Source organism: Thermobia domestica, chromosome 7 (genome assembly GCF_964235325.1).
Source record: "Thermobia domestica chromosome 7, izTheDome1.hap1.1, whole genome shotgun sequence".
NCBI lineage: Eukaryota > Metazoa > Arthropoda > Insecta > Zygentoma > Lepismatidae > Thermobia > Thermobia domestica.
The window spans coordinates 48437471-48461524 of record NC_137460.1 but is presented as its reverse complement, the minus strand read 5'-3'; the positions used below and the strand labels follow the sequence as shown (position 1 = coordinate 48461524).

At 35.2% G+C, this 24054-nt stretch overlaps 1 protein-coding gene and 1 long non-coding RNA gene across 15 annotated transcripts in view; one reads left to right on the top strand and one right to left on the bottom strand.

Annotated features, from left to right (window-relative positions):
- The window catches only part of LOC145690064 (uncharacterized), a 1134032-nt gene that overhangs the window by 436031 nt on the left and 673947 nt on the right, over positions 1–24054 (top strand). The gene's annotated exons all lie outside the window — the stretch shown is intronic.
- LOC145690066 (uncharacterized) overlaps positions 1–24054 on the bottom strand; it is a 905981-nt gene that overhangs the window by 593859 nt on the left and 288068 nt on the right. For 2 of the 13 annotated variants that reach the window (XR_014132162.1, XR_014132166.1), the window contains one exon: positions 12211–13356. The exons of the other annotated variants lie outside the window; for them this stretch is intronic. This is a non-coding gene — a long non-coding RNA (uncharacterized LOC145690066). Of the gene's footprint in view, positions 1–12210; positions 13357–24054 lie in introns of those variants that run through there. 13 annotated transcript variants of the gene reach the window in all.

The following is a 24054-nucleotide window of genomic DNA, read 5'->3' as shown; positions in this document are numbered from 1 at the left end:
GGAATTCAGAAAAATTCCGGAATTCGGAAAAATTCCGGATTTCGGAAAAAATCCGGAATTCAGAAAAATTCCGGAATTCGGAAAAATTCCGGATTTCGGAAAAATTCCGGAATTCGGAAAAATTATTTTTTCTTTTTGTAATCCTAAGAATGTATGATGCAAGTTAAGCTGAAACTTACATCCTAAAGTATACACTACTCAATCTTCCCATGGTTAATGAGATGTAGTCCAAAAGTACGGTGTACTCCTAATATTTAATTTTTGTTTTACTGTGATATTGTCCAGAGGTAAGACATATATGACACTGAGATAAACAACTTGACATAATGAAGATATCATACGTAGTTTTCCAGAAAATCGTGAGAAACGATTTTTTATGAAGTTAAAATATGCGTCGCTTGTTGCCAGTGTGATGCAATTGATAACTTTTATGCTGAAATAGTCTTTATTATTATTATTATTATTATTATTATTATTATTATTATTATTATTATTATTATTATTATTATTATTATTATTATTATTAATCGTTTATGTACTGTAAAAGAAAAATATGAACCGTTAAGTAGTAGATTTTATCTGTTGTTTTTTGATATCTTCTAACAGTAATAACAAATTGCTTGTAAATACGCAATGATTATCAAGGACAATGGCATATTAATGTAAGGACTACTCTGCAGACTAGCAATAAACAATAAACAATAACAGATAAACAATAGTCCCCCCCAAAAAAAAAGTAACTAACTTGGGCACGTCAGAATGTTCGCGAGAATATAGGGACGCATTGAGACCATCAAAAAACGTGGTGTTATTATTACTCAAAGGGCCGTACGATGGAGGCTTTAACGTTAATGTTAATGGCACCAATGAGCACTTACTTGCTCTAACGGTTAACCTAATTTTTGAGATGATTCTTAGAAGTGGGCGTGTTGGCATGCAGTTGGAGTACTAACGATTTGCGTCACTATCGAACACTAACGTAGCACTAGCGACGTTTAAAGTCGAAATTGGAGTCTGACATAAGTGGCTTGTCAACTTCACGGACATTATATTTTCCTTGAATGCGAGAATTTTGCGCCCGGGAAATTTGCGCCCTACCACAAAAATAGGAAAAAATGCGCTCGCAATATATTTGCACTGGGATGTTTGCGCCCTACCCCAAAAAGAGGGGAAAATGCGCCGGCTATATATTTGCACTGGGATGTTAGCGCCCTACAATTCAACTTATTATTGTATTGTGTAAAGTAACTTCCACTCGCACTTGAACTAGGCTTGCCTCTCATCGTCTCAGTGAGTTACTCCATCCGTTATAATATTCCGAACAAATGAAAAAAATACAATTTTAGTTCACTAAAGGGCAATCCATACAAATACAATTTTTCATTATACTACAAAATTTACAATAAACGTATAAATGACTGATATATACAGTAATTATTTATTAATATAATCAAAGAGTATAATTTAATCTACAAAAGGCTGTTTGGCTCTATCCAGATATCTCTGTTCACAATCCTTGCGAGTTGTTTGGCTTTTCAGGACACAAAATATAGAAAAGAAAATGTAAAGTGAATGTAAAATCAGTTCAGTAATATTATTAAGAAAACTATGTACAGTGTGTTTACTTGCTGGAATTACACTTCAAACACACAATTGCGTTCAGTCGTTCTTTCAGGAAAAATGTTCCGGGGGGCACATTTAGTATTCCGGATGGGGGTCACTGCTGGTACTATTCTATTTATTATTATATTATAGACGTATTATTTTGGTCTCCTCCGAGGGGGCACTCTGAGAGCTCTGGGGAGGCCAGTGTTCTCCCAAAATCATCTCTGGAAGAAGCAGTGATTGCGTTGATCCGTTGTGTTCTTTTGGCTTATATTGAAGTTATTTCTCCCCTTATATAGCCACAATCAAAAAAAAGTCACAAATGGCATGGTTGTGGGGGGAGGATTATTTATGCTGTAATGTCAGCCCCTCCGAGGAAATGCGTAAGCTCCAATAGGTTCTTTTATTTCGCAGGGCTCAAACTTCCCGGTGGAGGTACATCGCAGGCGCAATTTTCCCTGTTCTTGAGGTAGGGCGCAAACTTCCCAGACGCAAAATTCTCGACACCGTTCGAATGACCTCGGAAGACGATATCTTTTTCAATACTTTTTTATATTCTTTTACTCGAGATTTCTTCATAGCTTCTTATTAAAATACTTACTAATATATCCTCATTTTATTGTCCTAACCAATCAATATGGGTATGTTGTCAGTAAAATATTTAGATTGATCGAGCCTCTGGTGTGTAACCACAGTATTTCATATCATAGCCCCATTAGAAATCTTGGCTAAACGAACCAATATATGTTGCCAATAAAATAGTTTAGAATGATTGAGCCCCTGGTAAATAACCACAGTATTTCGTGACAGACCCCCCCCCTTCCTATTACCATATTCTAGCTACGTGCCTGACTCAGCTAATTCTCTACATTCTTTACCAAGCACACATTTTCTAAAGCGGAAAATGCTCTCTAAATACCTAAGCTCATTATTTTCAGCAGATGCACAAACTGGGTAACATTCTATCTACATGAATGTTATATATGTCGATTACTGGAAACCGCTTCTCGCTATCTATTACCATATTTACTATATAATGATTAACGTTAAAACCGGAAATGGTTGATTTGTACCGCTTCCGGTTTGAATATTACATTCATCAGGGAACTCGATTCTTAACTATTGACTCTGTACATCATGGCCAAAATTGATTGGTAATCCATCAGATAGTTCTTGAGACTGTTTGTTTCACTGACGGACAGAATGAGTATATGGCTATAGAGTTTTGATAAATTAAATTCGTTAATGAGTGATAATGGAACAAATATAAGAAAGGGAACCAAGAGTACCACCGGGAAAATTTTCGAACACAAAATTAGCCATCGAAAACCCACATGTCCTGGGTTAGAATACCATAGATGAAAACTCTACCACTGAGTCATCAATCACCCGCTTATTAGTTTTGTTAACTATTATATTAATATAAATTAATGAATGCCTGCTTATGTTAATTATTGAACAATTACATTGTATACTTCGTAGTCAAAAATTATAAATTTGTATTTACTGTACATACAGTGAGCGCAGAAAGTGTTCGTACACCTATGCTATTGAAACGAGAATGCCTGCGAAAAAGAAACAGAAAATTTAAGAAGTGTAATAACACACACAATATGAATAATGAAAACTAAGCTTTATGAATATATCAATAAAGAACCACAAAGACAAGTTTAATGGTCAGAAAGTAAATAAATTCCGTAGAAAATGTATAGAGTAGACGCAAAAAGTGATCGTACACCTGATGTACGAATACGAAACAAAGATACCACAACTGGGGTTCACTAGTATTCACCTGAGTATACACCTCTGTATAGTATGACGAGTAACAGAATGAGTTTAGTTGTGAATAGGAGTGAAAAAAACTGCACGGTGGGCTGTCGAAATGGGAAGCAACCGAACAGAAACAAATGAGGAGACAAGAAAAGTAATTATTAAAGTGCATAAGAAGGGTAAGTCTTTGAGAAAGATAGCAAACCTCAGGGGCAGATCCAGAGGGGGGCGATCGGGGCCATCGCCCCCCCCCCCACAAGAGGAAACTTTCTTATTTTATATATAAATAAACCCATCCATAACAAGTTTGGAGCTCTTAAAAGTAGCAGTATTACTGCCGACCGCCCCTTCCCCAGAAGTCCGTCCTGGATCCGCCCCTGTTTAGAGTAGCCACAATCGAGTATTTTCCGCTGTATGTTTGGAGTCGTTGTCTTGCTGAACAATAAATTGTTTTCAAGAGCCATCTTCTGCACACTAGTATGGAGATATTCCTTTAATATGTTAATATACACTTTGTGGATCATCACTCCATCGATAAGGTGGAGACGACCCACTCCTGAGGCACTCATACAACCCCAGACGAGCACGGACCCTCCTCCGTGTCTTACTTTAGGGACGAGATTTTGAGGATTCATCTCTGTATTCACCTTGCGCCATACCATACGCCTCCCATTGGACTCGATAAAATTAAATTTACTTTCGTCCGAAAATATGACCCTATTCCAGAAAGAAGCCTGATCCCTTATCTTTATACTCTTTTTCAAACTTTAGTCTCTTTATACGATTTGTCTTGTTCACCCAGAACATTTTCCTGGCTATCCGACCATGATACCCTGCAAATATTCCGCACTGTACTGGCTGATACTTTAACACCGCGTGTTTCCAGATCCGTTGCCAATTGCACAGCACTACTTTTTGGAACCTTTTTTCTTTCCCTAATAATGTAACGTTTAACTTGTTCACTCAACACTCTTTGTCTTCCAGTTCTTTTTTTTATTACTATTATTTTTTTATGGTTTCGCACAGTGATAGAAACATTATACATCGCAATTATTGTTTGTACTGTTGAAGGAGGCCTGTCTGCAAGGTTTGCCAGGGGCGGATCCAGGACGGACTTCTGGGGGGGGGGCGGTCGGCGGTAATACTGCTACTTTTAGGAGCTCCAAACTTGTTATGGATGGGTTTATTTATATATAAAATAAGAGTTTCCTCTTGTGGGGAGAGCGACCGCCCCCCTCTGGATCCGCCCCTGACTATAATACCTTGAAACAGCTTCGCACACCTCCCCAATCCCCAGACATGAACCCCATAAAACATCTATGATCTGTTCTGGAGACAAGAATCAGAAGGCACAGCTTGTCTACTAAAGAAGGCCTAACAAAAGCTATTCAAGAAGAATGGGACATAATCAGTCCCGAAGCTACAGAACTACGAACTACTACAGGTGAAATCAATGCCACGAAGACTACAGACAATCATTAACACACAGGGTAATCCCACAAAATATTAAATAACGTAATATACTTTATAAGCATTAATTCTATCATAAGTGTACGGTGACTTTTTGCGTTTACAAAAAAGGAATTCTCTCTTTTCTTCTGAACAAAACAGTGATTGTGTTTGTTTGGCCTTTCTCTTGTATATAGAAATAAAATGTATGAATGTGTAGTCTTAATTCTGGTTATATATATATTTTCCACCTTCCGTTCTCATGCTAGCTGTTTTCAATATAAAGTATGCACGGTGTACGAACACTTTCTGCGCTCACTGTAGGTATGTTGACAATAAGCGAATGTTATTAGAATATTTGTTGAGATTTATTTTCCTTCACTGCCTTTCGCCTGGTTAAAAAGTAGTTTGCTTGCAGTGCTTTGGAGCAGCTGCAGGTGGGAACGCGATAATGTTTGAGACATACCGGCGACTTTTTTGTGTGTGAAAATAAGACCTTTCTCATAAAGTAGTAAATAACTGCAGTAGCAATTGTCTACGTAAATGATAAAGACATATCCAACTACAAGAAATTAATACAGTATATATAGCCTATTCATTATTGTGTTTCTCTTTTAACAGCTACTAGCTAAGGATGGCCAATTCCAGAATTTTTACTTTCCGGAATCCGGAAAGTAAAATCGGAAAAATTCCGGATCTCGGAAAAATTCCGATTTTTTCTAAATTCCGGATTTTTTCCGAATGTCGGAATTTTTCCGAATTCCGGAATTTTTCTGAATTCCGGAATTTTTCCGAAATCCGGAATTTTTCTGAATTCCGGAATTTTTCCGAAATCCGGATTTTTTCTGAATTCCGGAATTTTTCCGAAATCCGGAATTTTTCCGAAATCCGGAATTTTTCCGAATTCCGGAAAGTAAATTTTCCGATTCCGGAAAACAAAATTTCCGGAATCCGGATTCCGGAAAACAAAATTTCCGGAATCCGGATTCCGGAAAATTTTGGCCATCCCTAAAACGAACGAACACACTGTTGCACTCAACTTTCCGTTAAAGTGCAGTGTGGCCAACTTTCGAGACAGTGTTGTCACCTCACTAGCAATTTAACTAGAGATGATTAATCGGTACGTGAGGCGTACCGGTTTTATGTGGGACACCCTGTATTTTATGAATAGGATTGAACTATTTCCCCAATTGTTAAAATAATGTCCTAATTTTATACATTTATCAGAACTTGAATAAGCTTCTCCTCATAAAGTAATAATATAGTATGAGAGGTTTCAGCTGCTCTTTCCGTTGAAACTGTGAAGACTGTGGCGCCGCCACTCAAGGAAGTTGGATACTACGAACTACTAAAAAGCAAGAACGAATCAAATCATTCAGAGCGCGTGAGTCTGATAGAATTAGCCAATGATACGCTTAGCTACTGCCAGTAGCAGACGATGCAGTTAGTTACAACTGCAGCCGGCAGTGTCGCAGTCACTTTTGTTACATTGTGGTAACGACTTTAATTTCCATTAGAAATATAGGGAGTGGTTCATCAGGATAACCAGTCCTTATGCTCTTTGAAGTCTAATATAATCACTGAAGAACTGAAATCAAATCGAATTATTTCGCCATCCATACCAATTCATTGTGCAGTTTGGCTGTTAAATTTAAAAATAACAACGTATTATCAAATAATGATCATATTATCTAAAGTTTTCAGTTAATATCGGAAAGGTAAAGAAACGGGGTGGTTTCAATATTAATGAATTAGACAAAAAGAATCTCAATTTTCTGGAGAAATTAAATGCTCTCGTTAAGTACCATCTTTTATTTAAAAATTAAAAAAAAAGAAAGTTTAATTTTGCATCTAGACGTGCAATTATGGCGTTGCTAACTTGAACAATAAAACAGAAGGTGTACAGATGCTGGTAACTTCTTTTTCTTCCGTAGGTCTTTTGATGAGCTGGAATCTCATTAAAAGATATCCTCTCGTTTAAGATAATAAATCCATTTTTTTTACAGCTATTTCTTTTGTAATGTCACAAATAAAAATCGCTTTTATAAGTTCTATATAAAGCTTACCAGCCTCTTTGTTTGACATTTTTAGCTGCAGCTGTAACCATTTGGCAGTATATATGATAGATTATGTAACGTTAACGTTTTGTTCGTAAGGGGAAAAAATCAAACTTAGAAGGTGCAGTGTTGATATCTCAAGTACCTTCTGTTGATTCGTATACTTTGATTGTTTAGGCTGAAAACAGGTGTCATTACGCCAATAGAGTACGTGTAGGGAAAGTGGCTACTTCCTATTCGGTATGATTCTAAACAATCTACGTAATCCAGAAATTAAGAAGAAATAGTACAGTAATAGATTTAGAATTATCTTTACAAGAGTCATATTTACAGAAAAGTCAAAAGAAATTTAGCCAAAGTTAGTAAAATACCGTCATTCTACAATTTCCTTCGATCCAAACTTAACGGATCTGTTTGAATGAGGTTATGCCATGTAAGCTCATTGATAACTCAACAGCCGTGCACTACGAAAGAAGATCAAAAGTTACAGTCTTCCTACGAGAGGCGTTATCCTCTTTCACGATAACGGCCTATACATCAGTTGGACTATCGAAGCTGGCATTTCAGCTGTAACCAGGGACGTAATGGGGCGTAATCGGGAGTATACAGCGTATACCTACCTAATATTTTTATTGTCTAGCATGTACCCACGTTAACATTACGAAAGAAGGAATGTACACTCATGTCCAAAATGATTGTCGTATATCTATAACTGTCTTATTGTAAGAATATAATTTGAGAATAATTTTGCAGGGTACTTTGAATACTGATACTATGTGTATAATCGGGAAATGTATATTTGTGGTAAATTTCATAGGAAAAGAATTATAAATACGAAAATTAGAATGAGTGAAACAAAATGTTGCTAAATGGACAAGAAAGTTTTGTTTTCGCTTTATTGTTCTTATTTACTGCTCTTTTGACGTGAAATTTGCCACATACATGTCTTTGCCGATTATACACATACCAAAATTATAAGAAATAAAGGGCGAATTTGTTATGAAATTATATTCCTACAAAAACATATTTATAGACATGCGACAATAATTTTGGACATGAGTGTACATATGGAGCTGGGTATACGTTATATTATGAAAACGATTGAGCATGTACATACCAAAAACTCTAGCATTTCCTCAGTGACTGTAACCGCTGTATACTGATGCTAACCTGAAACTTTAGAAAGTTCTATCTTGAGAGACAAAAGGTCCCATTTTGCTGTTGAATTTCACACATTATAAAAATTTAAAAACTTACAAAATGTGGAAAAAAAAAACGAAGCTATTCTATAACACACTTTCTTCAATGTATGAGTGATTTATCTGTAATCATCGATCTTCTACATTTAGTGATAGTTTAGAAATAAGCTTTTCTCTTTACTTGAAAGAAAGAATTGAAAAAATGTTGAGGGAAACAATTTTGTTGTTAGAATTTAGTTTTGTCATTGCGTCTTTCAGTCATCATCTTCTACTGAACGTAATGATAATAGAAATGCTTTATTCTCCAGTGAAGAATCTTCAGTCATTTCGTGTGGGACTTTCCGAAGTTGGTTGTTACTCGTTTTTTTTTTTTTTAATTTTCTTACGCTAATTACTTCTTTTCCGTTTCTAAATATCAAAGCACAATTTATGTTCCTTGATGCTTTTCTTTTCTTTCTTCTTATTCTCCCTCCCTCTCTCTTTCTTTCTTTCTTTCTTTTTTTTTTTTAAATACGATACCAAATCACTGTACAAAATCGCTTCCGTACTAGCATGCATTTTCTCGGTAACAAACTTTGAAAATTAAAACTGATTTCATGCTTATTAAACACTCAGTTTACTTCTCGACAAAAGAGAATTTTAGTTGCGTTGGTGACGTATGAAAAATTCCACATATGCTGCAAATTTCGAGGAAAATTTCCTTTATCTCTTTTTGACAAGAAGTAAAGGAAAAACACAATTTTTTTCACACGGGTTAGCACTACTGATCATTGCCAACCCACATTAAGATATTTGATATTATATCACAGAAGCTAACATAACATAACCTACTCTAGTAACAAAACAACACCTACCCTAACCAAACCTACCGGTATTCTACTAATCTAGCCTCTCTCTACTCCACTAACGTAAACCTGCTCTACTCTACCCTACTCTATCACCCTACCCTACCTACGAAATTTACCCTATTTTACTATTGTAACCTAACCTACCCTAACCTACCCTAGAATACGTTGATGTGTGTTTCTTGCCTGAATAATTGTTCTTATATCAATTTGCCGGCATTTTATAAATCTGTACACAGTTATTTGCGCATGTACCAAGAAAACAGTATTCTAGAATACAGTAAAGTATTATTTAATATAAGTGATGTAAAATAATCTTATAGAGTCCCCCAAATTCTTAATCTACACAATCACCTCTGATAAATTGGTCCCTCCCAATATCTGCGTCGTCGCTGTTATTACGGAGTTAGTGGACCCTAGGTGGCAGAAAAGAAACAATACTGGTAAGAGGTATTAGGAAAGTTGAGTAAGAAACTAAATGAAGAATGAAACATGAAAATTTACTAAAGCAAGACAAATATATTGTATTGAAGAACAGGAGAAGTTTTCTTGAAGCTGTCAAAATATAAAGTTATCTTTGAGCGCAATAACTCTATCACTTTCTGGATGAAGTTAACCTAAAATAATTTTTAAATGTATATAAAACCAATTAGGACTATTTCATTTTAAAATCCGTATTGCATTTGAATAATAAAGTATATTAGTACCCTTCCGTTTACATGCAGTGTTGACCAAGGTGCTCATTGCCTATGTATTATTGTATTCATATGTAGTTTGAGTTTTCTTCCTATTTGCAGCCCATTGTTGTCTTACATGGAATTTATTTTTTCTTTGAAACCAACAGGAATTTTGATAGTTTAACCTCTTAACATAAAAGCCCAAGAATACTCGGGCGCTTAACTTTATAGAGAATATAAAATCCCGAGTATTCTCGTGTTAACTTCTGTTTACCCGTATATGTTTTAAAACGACACTTATACTCCTTTTGTTTCAGTGCGTTTCCGCCAGATACCGCTGTTGCAGTTGTTATTTACAAGAATTTTCCCGATAGATATCACTGTATTCAGCTTTCTAGTTTGTTGTCTCTTAGCAGTGCTTGTGATACAGCAAATTCTGGCGCCTTCGTTTTCATCCGGGTTTCTTGACTGTATTCCTTTTTTATTTTGACTATTCAAATGCATTTTGTAGCTTATTTTCACAAGTTCCACACGTAATAACCCTTTGCAATCACAAGTATACTTGAAATTTTATTTTAAGGACTTTTCAGATTCATGTATCGCATTGTCGAGCTGTCAATAATCAATATTATAATCACAATTTATAATATTCTTAACTTATCTTGCCAATTGAGTAATGAAACATACATTAATTAAAATTGTAACACCTTCCTCCACATATGTGGGTGCGCGCCTGCTATCAGCAAACATAATTACTTCAGTTCGTTTCAAAGAAATTAAAAGAATAGTTTTCACACATCAATCAATGGGAACTTAATAACCAAAAATGGTGGAGATATGCAGCATGATTAAGATTTTGATAATATATTTGAGTACCGTAATATTTATCAATGGCTGTTAACAAATATGTAGGAAAAAACTACTATAGTCTATAATTTATCCTTTTAAAGTACAAAAAAAGTTTTTTTTCTTGTACATTATCAGAGAGCAAAGAATTATTGTGTTTACTCAAATCGGTTTTTCGTTGTTTACCACTTTAAAAAACAAAAACATAAATTTTGTGAACATCGATTTCTCTTTTGTTGTTTGACACTTTTGGATAAAATATGGCGAAGATATCAGAAGCACATTCTCTTGTATAGCAGAGGAGAACCTGAACGAAACAGCGAGATACTCCACCGAAGTGGAAAACGTATTTTTTAAAACCGAAACACTCAATCATCAAATCGTATGTTTCTAGTTTTGATTTCAAATTCGAAATCTGTTTAGGAAATAAAAATATAGAGTAATACTTCTTTTCAGCTTTCTACCGTTGCTTTGAGCACTTATTGATAATTTATTCTTCTGAATCACAGACATGAGACAATATTTCTGAACTTAAACGTTTCGTAATATAAATGTGCATTCTGAAATGTTGTTAACGTACAAGGAAATATCTAGATATTATATGTAGGCCTATATATACAGGGTGAACCTGAAAAATGTGCACAAACTCCGCGAGGTAATTCGTGACATCAAAAGAAGACAAAAATTCCTCTTGTATATTGTCGATATCCGAGTCGTGTACGAGTGACAGGAGTGCCACCTTGGAATCGAAGCTCAAACCTTGACAATTGAAAAGAATTAGAAAGATGTGCACAGCGTACACGACGCGGAGTTCAACAACATGCAAGAAGTTTTTTTTTTTTGTCTTCTTTTGATGTTGCGAATCGCTTTCTGAAGTGCGTGCACACCTTTCTGTTTTGTTCCAATTATCACGATTTGATTTTCGATTCCAAGTTGACACTCTTGCCACTTGTACACGACTCGGAATTTGATAATGTGCAAGAGTAATTTTTGACTTCTTTTGATGTCACGAATCACCTCCCGGAATTAGTGTACATCTTGCAGGTTCACCCTGTATATTTCTCGAAATCTACACACAATCTTTTACAGGTCTAATTTGTGCTGAACAAAATAAACTTTATTTTAAATTTGAAAACCGATACTGTACGATATTTAAGATATCTGTTAAAGAGGAACTAATGCTGTGCGGTAAATACGTCATCTATTAAGATAAAACTGATGTTGTACGATAAATACGCCATCTAAGATGAAACTGATGTTGTACGATATACACTTCATCTATTAAGATAAAACGGATGTTGTACGATAAATATCTTATCTACTAAGATGAATCTGATGTTGTACGATATACACCGTATCTATTAAGATAAAACTATGTTGTACCATAAATACGTCATCTATTAAGGTGAAACTGATGTTGTACGATACAAACCTCATCTCTTAAGTTGTAACTGGTGCTTACGATATACCAGTCATTATTAAGAGAAACTGATGTTGTACGATACACACCTCATCTCTTAAGTTGTAACTGGTGCTTATGATATACCAGTCATTATTAAGAGAAACTGATGTTGTACGATATACATTTCATCTATTAAGATAAAACTAATGTTGTACGATAAATACGCCATCTATTAATGTGAAACTGGTGCTGCCCGATTTGCAGGACACCTACTTAAATTATACATACTGTACGATATACACGTCTTCTGTTAAGATAAAATTGATACTGGTGATATAGGAGAGAGCGGGGCTAGTTGTGACAATTTTTACTTACAACCTTGTAACTTCTTAACAAAATTTATTTCTAAAATATTAACACTTGCTTACTAAAGCTTAGACCTTTTGGCAGCTGCCAAACATAAAACTCTCGGGATTGACATAATCGTTTTATAGTAAATTATTTTCATACACAACCATATCGTTTGGCACAATATGGGGCAGGTAGTGATAACATTTATAAAACATTGACATTAATACTTACCACTGCAATATACTATTTACTGAAAGAAAATCTATTTGTTTACAAATAACAATGTAACCAATGAATACTTCCCAGAAAACACCCCAACAAAATGAATCTTACAATATAAACTGACAATCCTTCAAAGGTTGAATATTGACTTTTAAAAGAAAAACTAAATCCAACCACAATTTAGTACAAGTTAAAATGCAGAATGTATAACGATTGTGTGAATAACATAAGCTTTAAAAATAACTCAAGCACATGTTAATATAAAACATTATCTTTCAAAAATTCCGAATATACAGGCTGATTTTAGGCAAACTGAACTAGGTCAATGAAAAATTAATCATAATTTAAGCATCAGATTGTTAATTAAGGTAAACATAATAGGGACCGTTATTTGTGTAGTTCAAATGAACCCACTTTTTACAATCCAAGCATTGAACCCATTCATGTTCATATGCTGATTTGCTGAAGCGTTAGAAGCACACTAAACATAAACAATCATCATCATCTTCAGAAGACTCGGAGTCATATAGTTAATACAGGATTTCTTCTGCGTTGTTCTTTTCTACTGCCAGTAGTTTCAAACAGACTTTTTAAACCCCTTACTTTTTATTCTTTTGTCTTTATTTAATTGCTCTTGTATAAACTTCTTAGTTCAAGAGGACCAATTCCATAAAATATCTTGGAAGCTGACAGTGCATAATCGCACAACTCTTTTGAGATTCGGAGAAAACTGTACGTATCCCATAGTGACAACATCATTTCTGTTATTCTCTTTCTTCATATATCTAAGCAGGGACATTCAAGTCACACGGAAGATTTCTTGTGCTTTACGTAAGCTGCATGCACCTGATTCCACTTCCTTCACAGCTTTTTCATAGTCCTCTATAGTTGATTTAGCTCTCTTTGTTTTCCGTTTATAATTACGAACCATCTCTGAAAATGAAACAAAAATAGAACATAAGTTCATGTTGGGCTATTCAAGACCTATGCCGTGTACTTAAACGCTAATTGTTTACTACTAAAGTTATCCGTATGAGAAACTACTAATAAAATGAATATCGAAACTCGTCTCAAGCTTATTTCAATCTTTAATATGCGTATAAGTCTCTGGATAAATACACATACACATGACAATCACTAAGGTTCAGAGACATCAACTTCTCAAATAATACAACCTTGTATTTTATACTTTGTAGCTTCTACAAGTTAACTACTCATCAAATGATTCATATAACCTGAACTCAAACCTCACTTAATCACTTAAAACTACTACCAAAATCTCAGCCACACATGGCTCAATTCTTCAAACTCAACCTAATTTTCTTTACAAACATAAACATGAATATCGTTACGTCCTTCAATCGTTTTTGCTATAAATTAACACCTTGCCCGATAAAACGTACATAACACCTTGTCCGAATACACTCACCTAAACCCTAACAGTTCACAGGTGGGGTAAGTTGCAACAATGTCACAACATTCCCCATGTCACGTGTCACAACTAGCCCCACTCCTCCCTTTCTTTGTTTCACAGTGTGACGAACTAAAACAACAACGTGTTGCTTCCAACATATCATATGAACTAATATAGGGAACACTATTTCCTACAGGTATAATAACTATTTTTACTTACCTCACCATAAGCCTCAACTGACACTGTTCCAAAGGATTCCCTAAATTTTACTTTTGTGCACTAAAAACACTAAATTCACTATAGTATCAACGCGCGACAATGTGTTGCCTCCAACTTCACCTCGATTACTACGCACCAAATTCTGAAACTTGCAGTGGCGTCACTCATTGTTGCTACCTCACAGAAGAGAATATATCTGTTTTGTCACTACTTGCACTTGTCAATACTAGCCCCGCTCTCCCCTACACGCCACTATTAAGCTGAAACTAATGTTGTACAATATACACGCTTTCTATAAAGATAAAAATTTTAAAGTATTTTTAAAGAAACGACGTACATACAAAATTATCAAATAATTGTTTAAGGTATAACTTCTTGTGGTCTGGATGTAAAAGTGTGATTCTGCTGTATACTATGACGATCAGTTATAAGTTCAGGGGAGACTCGGAGGGAATTATTCCCTCAAAGAAATACATTTAGAAATTTTGAAACTTCAATTAGTATAATTTCGTAGAAGGAAGAATGCATTAACGAAAAAAGCTCTATATTGTGTATGTTTTAGTGCTAAACTTACATTGAAAAAAAAAAAAGGTTTGATCAGATTGAACAAAAAAACTGGTGCTGGTGACCAAACTGTTTAGTTAATATAGCGCCAACCAAACGTTTGGTCACCAGTACAAAATATTTTGGTTACGATTTGTTTGGTTACAACAACCTAGTATTTGATTACCTGTGCCTAATATGCATTTGGTAATCCTGACCAAATATTTAGGATTTGGTTGGAAATACAAAAATATTTGGTTAAGATGATCCAGGTATGGTTCTTGAAATAAAATAATTTTGTTGTAGATACTAAACCTGTAATTCGGTTAGTGAATTCAACCGAATGACCTATACAAAACTTGATTGATCTAAATATTTGGTAGCAATTTCCAAATACTTTGGTTACAAGTACTAAACTGAAGATAATACGATGGTTTTCATAAAAATCATGGGAACTTTTTCCCTAACGAAAATGTAACAAAGCAAGAAATTCTTAAATATGCTAATGGAAAGTTAGTACATATGAAAATATTACGTGTAGGTTGGATGAAAACATATCTCATAATACGAACAATTATTTTTACTCGTTTTCTTTTTTTTTTTCGTGCAAATTTACGGCCACTAAAATAACCAATTATACATTACCTAACAATAAAGTAATATATACGAAAAAGTAGGCTTACCTAGAAACGGGTTGATTAGCTGCAGTAATTCCCATCTGTATAATATGTTGATTACATTCCCCACAGCCAAACAGATAGTCACTTTTCATATGTATCATAGTTATTGTGTTCCTTGGGATTCTTATACAAATACAAAACAATACGCTAGTCATGTTTACGCACTAACCTCTAGTCCAGCTGTCACTTGCTTCTCGTGACTACCCAGAAGTCAAGTAGGTACACGTGACCTTGAAACTAAATATTTTGGTCAGGAAAACCAAATTACTTAAGGTTTGGTTGGCATAACAAAATTAATCAATCAAATGTTCAGACCAAAAAAAATATAGTGTTAATGACCAAACACGTTTGGTATAAATGACCAAATTTTGGTTTGAAAAACAAATAATGTGACCAAATGCCCTGACCAAAAAAATTAGGTATTTCTGACCAAGTCATTTTTTTTCAGTGTATATATCACAAGTTAATTACGCATTACTCTAAAACACAGTACAAGTTTCCTGCACTTGTGCACTGACTGAGCGTTTTTTGAATGTTTTTCTAAAACCATAGCTGAAGAAGCAAGACTTGCAGCTGTACTACATTTTCCGGATGTTTCCTTTTTTTACATCACAAATGGTACCATTCTAAAAGCAGAGTATTTTTTAAAGCAATATTACCAACAGGATGCGGCAAAAAGTAGCTAAACAATTTATAGACTTTAGCTAAAATCTTATATTACTATAAATTTATAGCTAATAGAATTTAACAATAAATCAAACAGAACATTTCATAATTTTACAGTAGAGGGCAAAGTGGATATATGAGGCAAAGCGAATAACGCAATTTACAGTCAACTGAAAACAGAGGGCAGGAAATGTTTGCCCCAGTTTATGACGTCACTAGTGAAAGAAGAGAAGGACGTTACTGTTTTGTGTGTACGTGTTGTTGTTTAGACGAGAGAGGGGAAAAAAAGAAAATACGCATTTTGCTAAAAAATTCAAGAGTTAAGGATTTTGAAATATTTTCTTACTATTCCGTAGAATGTTTGCGAATACACTATGCATGGACAGAGTGGGATCTTACCTTTGTTATCATGTTTGAGAATTATCGTAAATACGTCGTCCATATGCTGTAGACAGTCTTTTGTCTCATGTGGTAGTGTGAGGCAAAGAGAATAATTTTAGAAGGGGCAAAGCGAATAGCGATTCACTTTGCCCCAAGCATAATGCAGTACTGTTTTAGAACATCTGTTTGGCACTAAATGTGGTATTAACGGTACGTATACGTTGCAACACAGCTAATTTGAATATTGAAATTCATATTGAATTTGTTCCGTTAACATTCGTCGAACAAAAACATAGTAGTAGTAATAGTAGTAGTGGTGGTGGTAGTCATAGTAGAGTAACATCAACAGTTGTTGTAGTAGTTAGTTGGGTTAGAATAGGAGTTCAGTTAAATAATCGCAGCGGCTATTAACGCAACTTATCCTATATTAAACCTATCCTATATCCAACTTATCCTATGTAATTCTATACCACTGTTAAGAAACTATTAGTTTGATTTTGCATCTTTTAAAATGATTTTAATTAACTTCAGTTCTTTGTTTGTTTCTTCGTTTCCCTACTTTTTGCCTCGAATCAATGTACGTAAAATGTTCCATACATGTTCAGTACTAATAACTACACTGGCGTGCGGTGAAATTTTGTTCGGGGAGGGGGGAAGCTTGAGGTCTCTACGTGCAGAGGAACTAACGAGTACCCCTATCAAGGAATGTTTAAAACAGAAGAATGCGAAGAAGTATAAGAAGTCTACTATGTCTACCGAACCAAGTACTAGTGCAACTTCCGTAAAGGAAGTACCAGAGAAAAGAAGGAAATCTACCATTTAAGGTTCTCCTGCAAGAAGAAATGTTTTGCTGTGGCTATAGCTCTCCCAAGTACATCTGAATTACAAATAAAAAACATTCAAAATCGCCAGAAGGAGACGGTAGTTACCAGTAGCGGCTCGTAGTCTGTACAAGCACCGGTTGCAATGTTGCAATATAAAGGTATGTAGGTACGCGCAAGTGTTCCCCTCCCCCAGCATTCTTGAGTCTTATCCAAAAATATTCAGGAAATATGAAGAGGAAAGTCTTTTAAGCTCTATTTGTATGTTATTGATTAAATTATTTCTCTAATATTGATTTAATATATAAGCTATTTCCTTTTTTTTAAAACAACCAATATCAATGTACGTTTATACACTATTTATATACAAAACCTCTACACTCATGTTATTGAACACGAGATAAATCGAATATATAGTATGTGCTGTAAACCATGGATGATGGCGTTAATCCGAAAAGAAGAAAAAAAGCAAGAAAATTGTATGCACGCAGTTAAACAAAAGTATTTAATTATATAAACTATGAATTATTTTAGAATGGAAGGTCCATCTTCTCTTCCATCTTTTGGGCTTCACATTTTTCTATGACTTTATTGAAATCTGAAATGCTGCTCGCCAAGTTTCTCTGAATAGAAAGCATCGCTACCGCAAATATTTTTCGCTTTATTTTCTTTAGGGTCCAGAAACACCTCTCTCCTCCGACAATATGCATTTTGTTAGCATTTCTTTGTATAAATATACGGTACAAAAAGTCCATTTTCAGAAACCACGTATTTTTGTCTGTAAAGAAGCATGAAATCTAAGATGTTTTCCTTCGAAAATGGAAAAAAAAATAATAATAAAGTAGTTTAACATTCCAGCAAATTAGGCTAAAGAAGACAGATGAGTATTGGAAGTGAATGATTTGATATTAATTTATGCTCTCCGCCGGAAATCGAACACAGAAACATGTGCACGAAAGACACAGAGCTAGGAATTAGACCAGTAGTAAGACATTTTCTTCTTCGAGACTCGATCGACCCCCCAGAATAGGATTTTTTTTTTTTAAAATAAATCTTATCCCAAGAATTTTCACCTTTGTATTATAAATGTTAAATAAAATCTATTGACTTCGAACGACCGCCCCCCAAACTTTCAGCCTGGATCCGTCCCTGCTACCACCAGACTTATATTTGTTCTTTGCGAGTTTGTTTTGTGAATAACTTCTTTCTTCCAAGCGTCTGTATCTCGCTCACCCTATCAATTGAGTCAAGCGCTGCTAAGCGGAGGAATTCGTAACTATTACAGAAGCTGACCAGTTGCGGTAAGAAAGGCAACCGCATGAGACCAATAGAGGAAGATAGGAGCGATGCAAGAATAAATCCACTTCCCCATGTTAAGAGATAGGAGCTCGCTGTCATATGCTCAATATTACTGCTTCCAGTGGCAACGTTCGCTGCCACCGGAAATATAAATCTCTCTCTTTCTTTCCGTTTTTTAATTGACTTTTTTTTTTCAGAAATGCATCAATACTGTTTTGCGCTCAAGAGCAGAGGTTTATTTTTTTACTAATACACTACTTTAATACTTAAAAATAGTTTTAGTATTAAAAAATATCCGGTTGCACAACCATGCAACATATAGTACCAGCCGCCGCTGGTAGTTACCAATGCAAGTTCCATCATGAATATTATTCAGATCCACTTAATGAAGACTGGATTCAGTGTTCTCTTTGTCTGTCATGGTTTCACGAAAACTGTACCGATTATTATAAAGGACGAGACATTTACATTTGTGATCGGTGTAAACGAAGCGTGTGATGTGATATTATTTTCAGCCCTAAACCTTATTATTGTTTTTGTTTTTCAATCTGTTTGCTACTACGTAGATTGTACTCATTAGGGTTACTATAGATTGAAAGAAACTAGATACTAGATGCCTACTTGATAAGAAAAAAAGACTTCCATGGACTTGAGCTTTTTAAACATATTTAGGGATCATGTGTATGCAAGCTTTGTCTAGAGTTAATTCTATATTTAAATGTGTTAGGCTAATACTCACAAAATATTAAACATTTTAATCTTCTGGTAGGTAAAGCAGTTTATTTAGTTGTCATTCTTTTATTATCTTAGACTGTGTACACATATATTGTTCTTCTATACAATTTCTATTTTGCATATCTGTATTAAACCCTGACTTTTAATGTATGAGTTTTTGCTTATTCACTTTGCCCCACTATCATGATCCGCTTTGCCCCACCGGTGGGGCAAAGTGAATAAATTGCAGTAGTTCAGTAATTAAGCAATATCACTTATGTATATGCAATCCTTGTTACTATTGTATTGTTATTTGAAAGTTTAATAATCATAAAATATTTCCTCAAAACTTTGATTTCCTAGTCTTAATTTTAGTTGCCATTTGAGGCCCTTGAAGTTAAGTGATCCGCTTTGCCCTCCTTTCCTATAAATATTTAAAGCATACTGTATTATTCTTTCTGATATTCTCAAATCAAATATTTGTCAAACGCTTTTACATTTAATTTACTTTTAAATGATGCATAAAAAAGATACTCAATTTTCATGGGCGCCTGAAGGCGAGGGCAGGGTGGGGCCCGGCACCCCTGGCTCACGAAAATGTATACGTAATATAACAAACTACGTATACTAAATATCAGACGTAATATAACAATCATGAAGATGAGCCCCCCTAAAAAATTTTCTTCAGGCGTCCATGTAAGCTTTCCTTCGTTCCCAAATCCTGTGATAATTTTGGCTATAAATTGGTGAAATAATGATCTAGCATAACTCTAAAAGTACACAACTCTCGGAAAAATTTACCCCCGAAACACTAATATACAATATAATCACTATTCATCCAGCATAACTCTAAAAGTATACAGGAAACATTTTGGCTCAGTTGTAGAGCTTTCACCTCTAGTGCATGTGGTCACTAGTTCGATCCCGGCCACGTAAGTTTGTGGTGTACAACATCGTGTCCGTGGATTTTCTCGGGGTACTCCCGTCTCCTGTCTCATTATCATTCCATCGCTTCTTCCATCATCATTCATTTGCCTTAACACTTTCGATCCCAAGTCTCATTTTGTATATTTAATCCAAAATGCCGGAGCTCGAGTCCAACTCGTTTTTTACGTACCCTATGAAACTTATTAAGGGTTCCGGTCAGTTGCTGACCGTATTAAATACTTACAGAGACTCAGTTTTTGAAGAAATACTGTTCACCTGACATCCATAAAAGAGTAAACACACTTTTTGCAGGTTGATTGTTGTGATCAACTTTCTGCGTTTGTCTGCAGCACGTTCGATAATATAGTGGAATATTTTGTTTCGAAAACTATTTAATTTTACAGAAGTTGTCTTGTTTGAAGCAAATAAAATGAATATAGAACAAATATCAAAGATTTTAGAAGTAATCCCGCTCGGAAGGCGAAATTGATGATTCAGATTTAGATCCTGATTTCGAAATTTAAAGAGCAGGTGAGTAGAGCAACGCTGTGCCGTGTAAAATCAGCGCCCAGATCGAGAGTATACGGCGGCGCCCTCCCCCCGTACATATGAGTGAAGTCGACAGACTAGCTGAGAAGCGCCACCATGGTTGGCGCGAAGCGCAATAAAAGTTCCAAAAATAAACCCTACCTTTCCTTGATTTTTGAGCACTTTTTATTACTTTTTCCTTCCACTATATATAATTTTCTCGTCCCGAATTTTGCGCCTCTATAAAAATTTTTGTATGAGGCCCATCCAGAAAGTAAATTTCCACCACGCCCCATACCGTATGTGGCGCGCAGCCACTGCCTTGACGTGAGAGAGTAAGGTCCTAGCTTGGCGCATGCGCCAGCGGAACTTTCCAACTGCTCTCAGAAGCGTCGTGGCAGTGGTTGAAGGTGGAAGTGGTCTAGCGGTGTGTGAAGTGCGAGCAGTTATAAAGCTTTCGAATGCATAGGGCATAGCGCCGATGGAAATTCATCGTCAGTTGTGACACGTCTATGGGCCTAACCTCTTGTACAAGTAGATGTATTTTTCTATTGTAATTTTTTTTTCGTTTGTTCAAAACGTACATATTTCAAACAGCTGTGTAGCAAACTACCCCTTCTTACATCACCAAAATATTTATTCATAATAAAATCTAAAGTCCAAAATCTTGTTTGCAATGTTTTTAGTGCGTCTATTATTATTTAGCAATGTGTTATGTATTTTTAAAAAGGTCTAAAAACTCCAGGATACTGGAATATACAAGGTTAGATTAGCCCAGGTCGAAATTGTTAATCATCCGCCCCTTTAGCCTAACGGGCATTTCATTTCTAAAAGAACAAAGCTTGCCCTCGAAACACTAATATGTAATTTAACCGCTATTCACTTAGCACAACTCTGGAAGTATACAGTGCTAGCCAAAATTTACCCACGAAACAGTAATATGTAGTTAAACCATTATCCATCTAGCACAACTTTAAAAGTATACAGCTCTAGCCAAAATTTATCCTCTAAACACTAATGTGTAATTTAACCACTATTCTGCTAGTACAACTCTAAAAGTACACAGCTCTAGCGAAAATTACTCTCGAAACACTACATAATTCAACCCAGGCCCGTATCCAGGGGGTCTAGTGGGGCCGGCCCCCCTAAAATTTTCACGGTTGGCTTGCAAATTAACTATAATATGGTTGGATCGCCATCCCTCCTACATTTTTGGCTGGCTACCGGCCTGATTCAACCTCGTGTTAAGATTAACTATTAGAGAGTTAAATATCCGATATCACGATTTGCTATTACACCATATCATGTAAGCGAGAATAATACATGTAAGGTGCATAAGTTGCATTGTGGAAGTATAAATATAAATTAACACTTGCAAACACATTAAGAAGACATATTTTAATTTTAAGAAGGTTTGCTCGGCAAAATAATCCTTTACCGTTAAGGACAAGTAGCTAGAAATAGACAAATTGTAATCGTAGAATTAATCAAAATTATTACTAACATGTAAACAGCATTTACGCTCTCCATAAAATGGCTAAATTTTTAATGCTGTTATCAAGTAGTAGGATATTGTTTCAAACTCATGTCTCCACGAACTTTGAACGTCTGAAACACGTTCAAACTTGAAAGACAACTCTAAAACTTGACTTGTGTTCCTGAATTGTCAAACGAGCATCGGCCATTTGTTTCCCTTTCATATACTTTACATGTTACGAGAATACTAACATCTGTTGAGTACACATTATACTACGTATATGTTGTAACGTGGTAATGATAATTCAAATTTCCAAAAAAAAAAAATAAAAAAAATAGATGTTATCTATCAAATTGTGTATAAGTTAAATTGATTTGACAGAAATAATAATATAAGCGTTCACGTTAATCCCCGCTGAAAATACCAAAACTTCTCTGTTCACTATGTGCGTATTATATATGAAGAAACCTCAATTTGTAATTACAATCAGCGGCAACTATACAACAAAAACAGAATTATAAAATTTGAAACCTGTAACTCCACGGGAGAAAGTTGTTCATTTAATGTGCTCTACGAAGAATTTTATATTCACTAATTATTATTTCACCCAAAAACACTTGTTTTATGCGTATCGAAATTCCCGTTGGTGGTTAAACTACTAAATTTGCATTTGACATGTCGATAAGCATGGAGAAATAGTGATTTTTATAAAACAAAAAAAGAAACTTGGTCATGGACGGTAGCGTTTCAATAATTTTGTTCAAAATTATTTGGCGAGAACTTCACTGCAACAGTTAATTACGGTGATTGGAAGGAGAGAGGGGAACGCAGAGTTAAACAACAAAAACCAATTGTAGTGATAGCGTGACCAACACATGCAATTATGAGCAATTAATTGTGTTTTGCTTTTTCATTTATAAAGTTTTTTTTTTATTTCTTTTTTGAACTTCTATGATAGTAACCATATTTCATTTTGCACGCTGGGCTGTACATATTCCCACAACAAACAAAACTTTTCTATTACCAAATGTAACCACAATGTAGTAAAGTTTACTAACTATGTTGGTTCAAAAAGAAGGTAAATCAACACGAAATAACAAAGTATGAAGCATTCTTTTTTCCTATTTCATTCGATGTTCCTTTTAAGAAATCAAGCTTTAAGCCAGTGATCGCCAAACTGATGATCGCGAGGACATTTTTGTATAGATCGTGGGGACATTTTTGGTAGATCGTGTTAACGCTCCGGATGACTAACCTTGATTCCTCCACTGTGCTGATGCTAACGACAGGGGGCGCTGACGACAACTGCTTGTTTCTGCCGCGCGATTGCCATTGTCAGGCTCATCTCACAGTTGATTGTATACGTTATGTGTTTTTATGTTTTTATGCACGTTACGTTTTTCGTGTGTATATTACACATTTGAGGCCATATACAGAGTTGTTTTGACGTATGATTAGCGTCATACTAAAGGCCTGACTACCGCAGGCAACATATGTTTGTCGAACGCTTTAGTATTGTAGTAATCACGCGTCAGAACGACTCTGCATAAGGCCCTTGCTAACTTGGATAGTTTGATTTCGTATTTACTAGAAATGTAAGTTTATAGGCAATAAACATATGTACAAGTAATTTGTTTTTTAAAAAAGAAGTTGGTAATTCTTTTGGTTGGTAGCTCACAGTAGGATTTAAAAAGGGTACGGTAGCTCAGAAGCTTCATGAGTTTGGTACAACTGCTTTAAACACTAAGGGGTTTATGCAGAGTCGTTTTGACACATGATTAGCTCTATACTAAAGACTTTGACTAACATAAGTTTCCTGCAGTAGTCAAACCTTTAGTAAGAACCTAATCATTCATCAAAATGACTCTGCATAAGGCCCTTACCGCCTTATGCAGAGTCATTCTGACGCGTTATTAGTGCCATACTAAAGAGTTCAGCTAACATATGTTTCCTGCAGTAGTC